A 6,079-nucleotide genomic window follows, 5' to 3' on the forward strand; every position below is an offset into this window, starting at 1 on the left:
ATCTAACTACATTTAGGCATCCAGTAGACAGTGGGTTGTGTTGAGGAAAAGCAACTCATTTTAATAGCAATGCCAGGAAAACTGGAATTGCAAAGTAAGTCTGACATACATTGACCAGAACACATTTATACACATACATGTGTGTGCATACGTACACAGGCATACATTTTTGTGTATGTGTAAAATACTTTTCTGTGGTGATTTTGATAAGGGTTAGTTAGCTAGCTTAATTAGGCAGATAGGAAGGGTGCGAGGGTCTAGGTAGGATGGAGGCATTTCTGGCTTGAGCAATTAAAAGCAGCCCTGACCTGAGCAGCTAGGAGAGCCATAAGGGGTCATAAAACATCTCTGGCCAGGACACCTGAGAGAAGGTCCATGGGAGAGGAATGTATAGATGGGGGCTTGGAGACACCAAAATGTGTATATTACTTGTACAGAGGATAGAGAAATGCCACAGGATAAGGAGGGAGGAAGGCATACATTCACAGAGGTAAAGAAAAGTCACAAGATATCAGGAAGAAGGAAACATATTTTTACAGAGGATAGAGGAATGCTGAAAGATAAGGGGAGAGGAAGAGGGGGGCACCACGTGGGCTTTGAGCTTTGAAACTAATATTATGTAGCAGAATGATCAATGAGGAAAGCACGGGAGTCCCAAATTAAGGAAAGGGACCAATTAGAAAACATCATGTTCAGATAAAGAGCTACAGCCTTTATAAACCAGAGACAAAGAGATTCAGTAGATTCAGATTATTTAGATTTTTTTTCCCGAGAGAGAGAGAGAGAGAGAGAGAGAGAGAGAGCAGGCCTTTCCCATTTAGGGCCCCTTCCCGGGTGTCCCCTATCGGGACCCCCCTCCCCAGATGGAGTTTGTATCTGCTTCCAATAAACTTCTACATTCTTATTAAATAAATCTGTTAGTAAATAAATAAAATAAATTAAATAAATTTATTAAATAAATTTATTAAATAAATCATGAATTTATTCTTCAACTTCATAGAACAAGAACCCACAAGAGGAATCTGCACCCCAAACCTCACATTTCAATTTTAAACCACCACTCCTTTAGATGATCCACACCACTAGTGTTCTTCAATATGGAAATACTCAAGAAATAGGGCCTATTCTTCTATCTTCCTCTTTCATCATATATAGATTAATGTTCAAATGTCACACATGTCTAAGAGCAATATGGTACCTTCTTCCAATAACCAGCAAATGTTGCTGTTAATCTGCGTTAAATTTCAGGATCTCCTGCACAGCCTAATTTTAGCTTTGGGCAGCTTTGGTTTCAAAGCTACTCCAACAGCATCCCGTGCCTTCAAAGATTATTCATTTATTCTAAAGTATTGACTGAGAACACACTTTGTGAGTGCCTATTCTAAGAGCTGGAGACACAGAAAGCAAATATCACTGCCTTTTGTAGAGCTTGCATTTTGGTGGAAGGAGGTAAACAAACAAAGAATTAAAAACAATTATACTAGACTACAGGCCCAGTGCACAAAATTCATACACTTGGGAGTGGGGGATCCCTCAGCCCAGCCTGTGCCCTCTCATAGTCTGGGAGCCCTCGAGGAATGTCCAACTGATGGCTTAGGCCTGCTCCCCGGGGGAAACAGGCCTAAGACGTCAGTTGGACATCCTTAGTGCTTCTGTGGAGGCAGGAGAGGCTCCTGCCACTGCCACTGTGCTCGCCAGCCAGCTGTGAGCCCGGCTCAGGGCTTCTGGCTGAGTGGCGCTCTGCCTGTGGGAGCGCACTGACCACCAGGGGGAAGCTCCTACATTGAGCATCTGCCCCCTGGTGGTCAGTGCGCACCTACTATGAGAAAAAGAGCAAGCAAGAGGGATGGAGCTTTCAGAAGTCAGGGAGGGATGGTGTGTGCATATATCATTTAAGACAGAGAAAGATTTATAAAAAAATGGGGGGAAAAAAGACAGAGAAAGACTTACTGAAAGGGAGATATTTAAGCAAAGATCCAAAGGCAGTGAGAATATGCTCTGTTGGTTTTTGAGGAGAAAGAGCTCTACAGCAAGCATGTCGAACTCGCGGCCCACAATGAATATTTTTGCAGCCCAGCCAATATAACAGTATGTAAGAAACATTTTAATAAACATTTTGTAACTTAATTTTTACAATATCCTGTTATACATAATTATTAATAACAAACAACAATGTTCGCTAATGACTGATTACTATAATTGTGTTGCATTCATTTCCCTTATGTGCTTTACACACAGGCACACCATTTCTCTCCACTAATACTAGCAGCAAATATTTTAGCAGCCAATTGCCACATCATTAGTCTTGTACTGACTTGCTTGTTGTGTGCAACAGGAAATATTTTGCTTTTTTTTTTTTTTTTTTTTTTTAAAGAGGACAGAGATGTGTTTTATTTGTAATAAGATTTCCAATACATACACTTAATATTTTAGGCTAATTTTCCCAACCCCCAACTTGTGATACTGTCCTATTACCACACAGTGCCAAAAATCAAATAAACACATTAGTACAATGTTTAGAATCATTATTACCAGTAACTGGTAGTTACACTGTACTAGGATAGAATGAACCACCTCAGTAGCTTCTGAGGCTAATACATTTCTATCACCACAATTACTTTAGCAAACCTGAATATTTTGCTTTTGGAGAACAAGAAAAATAGGATTATTTGCATTAAGCTTATTAATTTGTGCAGTTATTCAGTGTCTGGTAAGATAATGTTCAAGAAAAATATATTAAATTTTATTAAAATGTTCTATTATTTTATGTTAACGATGATTTATTATTTCAGCCCTTTGTATTCAGCATGTCTCTATCAAAACAAACCTACATTTCTATGAAAATTAAAGCTTTTGGAACAGCTGCGAGCCCCAGAACACCAGACCCCAATTGGTGCAAACACGCGGATTCAGAGGAGCTCTATACTCCACCACGGAAAGGTCAGATTTCGCCTGGGATAAGGAGAGAGAGAACTACATAACCAGACATCCGGAGAAGAGAGACCATGGGAAGACAAAGAAACAGCCTGCATATGAAAGAAAAGCAGGCATCACCAGAAAAGGAAGTAAACAAAATAGAGGCAAGCAACCTGCCAGAGAAAGAATTCAGAGAAATGGTCATAAGGTGGCTGAAAAGAATGGAAGACAAATTCGATAATATGAGTAAGAACCAAGAGGAAATGAAGAAGAACCAAGAAGAAATGAAAAGTGACATCACTGCTGTAAAGAACTCAATAGAAAGCATCAAGAGTAGACTAGAAAAAGCAGAGGACCGCATCAGTGAACTAGAAGACAAGGTGGGAAAAAATACCCAAGTAGAGCAGCTTCTAGAAAAAAAAAATTAAAAAGCAGGAGGAGAGCCTAAGGGAACTTTGGGACAACACTAAACAAAACAACATCCGCATAATAGGGGTTCCGGAAGGAGAGGAAACTGAGCAAGGAATAGAAAACCTGTTTGAAGAAATAATGACAGAAAACTTCCCTGATATAGGGAAGAAAAAACCCACACAAATCCAAGAAGCTCACAGAGTCCCAAGCAGAATGAACCCCAAAAGACTGACGCCAAGGCACATTATAATTAAATTGGCAAACACCAATGACAAAGTAAGAATCTTAAAAGGGGCCAGAGAGAGACAGAAAGTTATATACAAAGGAACCCCCATCAGACTAGCAACTGATTTCTCAACAGAAACTCATCAGGCCAGATGGGAATGGAATGAAATATACAAAGTCATGCAAAGGAAGGGTCTGAATCCAAGAATACTGTACCCAGCAAGGCTATCAATAAAAATTGAAGGTGAAATCAGAAGCTTCACAGACAAAAAAGGACTAAGGGAATTTATTACCACCAAACCAGCAATGCAAGAAATGCTAAAGGGTCTGCTGTAAAAAAAAAAAAAAAAAAGAAAGAAAGAAAGAAAGAAAGAAAGAAATAGGAAGCGAAGAAGGAACACAGAGGTAAAGAATAAAAATGGTGACAAATAAGTACCTATCAATAATAACTTTAAATGTAAATGGATTAAATGCCCCAATCAAAGAACATAGGGTAACGGATTGGATAAGAAAACACGACCCATATATCTGCTGTCTACAAGAAACCCACCTCAGAAAAAAAGACACACACAGACTGAGGGTGAAGGGATGGAAAAAGGTTTTTCAGGCAAATGGAAATGAAAACAAAAGCTGGGGTAGCAATACTTATATCTGACAAATTAGATCTCAAAGTGAAGGACATAACAAAAGATAAGGAAGGCCACTTCATAATACTAAAGGGAGCAATCCAACAAGAAGAAATAACTCTGGTAAACATATACACACCCAATACAGGAGCACCCAAATACATAAAAAAAACTCCTGGAAGATATCAAGGGAGAGATTGACAGCAATATAATCATAGTAGGAGATTTTAATACCTCACTATCACCATTGGACAAATCCTCTAAACAAAAAATCAGCAAAGAAACATCAATTCTAAATGGCTGACTAGACCAGATGAAATTAATTGACATCTTCAGAACATTTCACCCCAAACCCACAGAATATACATTCTTCTCAAGTGCACATGGGTCATTTTCAAAGATAGACCATATGTTGGGTCATAGGCAAAGTCTCTTCAAATTCAAGAAGATAGAAATCATATCAAGCATCTTCTCAGATCACAGTGGCATAAAACTGGAAATCAACTACAATAAAAACAATCCAAAGAAATCAAGCACATGGAGACTAAACAGCATGCTATTAAACAAGGACTGGGTTACCAGAGAGATCAAAGAAGAAATAAAAAACATCATGGCAACAAATGACAATGAAAACACAACAATCCAAAATCTACACAGAGAAAGCAGTCTTGAGAGGGAAGTTCGTAGCTCTACAAGCCTACTGCAAAAAACAAGAAACAATTGTAATAAATTACCTAACCCTACAACTCAAAGAGTTAGAAAGAGAGCAACAAGAAAACCCAGTGTAAGCAGAAGGAAGGAAATAATAAAGATCAGAGCGGAGATAAACAACATAGAGACCAAAGAAACAATACAAAAGATCAACAAAACCAAGAGCTGGTTCTTTGAAAGGATAAATAAGATTGATGAACCTCTAGCAGGCTCACCAAGAAGCAAAGAAGAGGACCCAAATAAACAAAATCAGAAATGAAGGAGGTGAAATAACAACAGACCCCACTGAAATACAAAGAATTGTTAAAAAATACTATGAACAATTCTTTTCCAAAAAACTAGACAACCTGGAGAAAATGGACATATTCCTAGAAAAATATAACCTTCCAAAACACAATCAGGAAGAATCTAAACATCTCAATAGGCCAATAACTATGGAAGAAATTTAAGCAGTCATCAAAAATCTTCCAGCAAACAAAAGCCCGGGGCCAGACGGCTTCACAGGGGAGTTTTACCAAACATTCAAAGAAGAACTAAAACCTATCCTCCTCAGATTATTCCAAAAAATTCCAGAGGAAGGAACACTTCCAAGCTCCTTGTATGAAGCCAGCATCACCCTAATACCAAAACCAGATAAAGACAACACCCTAATACCAAAACCAGATAAAGACAACACAATGAAAGAAAATTACAGGCCAATATCCCTCATGAACATAGATGCCAAAATCCTCAACAAAATTCTAGCAAATCAGATCCAGCAGTACATCAGAAAGATCATACACCATGACCAAGTAAGATTTATCCCAGGAATGCAAGGATGGTACAATATCTGCAAATCAATAAACGTGATGCATCACATAAACAAATTGAGAGATAAAAATCACATAGTCATATCAATTGATGCAGAAAAAGCATTTGACAAAATCCAACACCCTTTCTTGATAAAAACTCTCAACAAGGTAGGAATAGAAGGATCATACATCAACATAATAAAAGCTATATATGATAAACCCACAGCTAACATCATACTCAATGAGCAAAAACTGAAACCATTTCCCCTAAGAACAGGAACAAGACAGGGATGCCCACTCTCACCACTCCTGTTTGACATAGTACTGGAAGTATTGGCCATTGCAATTAGACAAGAAGAAGAAATAAAAGGCATCCAAATTGGAAAAGAAGAAGTAAAG

General features: G+C 38.3%; 1 non-coding gene across 1 annotated transcript; it reads right to left on the reverse strand.

Annotated features, from left to right (window-relative positions):
• Nucleotides 1–2,548: 2,548 nt before the first annotated feature.
• Nucleotides 2,549–2,675, reverse strand: LOC129149596 (small nucleolar RNA SNORA66). The gene has a single exon (XR_008556474.1). It is a non-coding gene; the product is annotated as a small nucleolar RNA SNORA66 (small nucleolar RNA).
• Nucleotides 2,676–6,079: the final 3,404 nt, after the last annotated feature.

The sequence above is a fragment of the Eptesicus fuscus genome, chromosome 6 (genome assembly GCF_027574615.1).
Source record: "Eptesicus fuscus isolate TK198812 chromosome 6, DD_ASM_mEF_20220401, whole genome shotgun sequence".
NCBI classification, from domain to species: domain Eukaryota; kingdom Metazoa; phylum Chordata; class Mammalia; order Chiroptera; family Vespertilionidae; genus Eptesicus; species Eptesicus fuscus.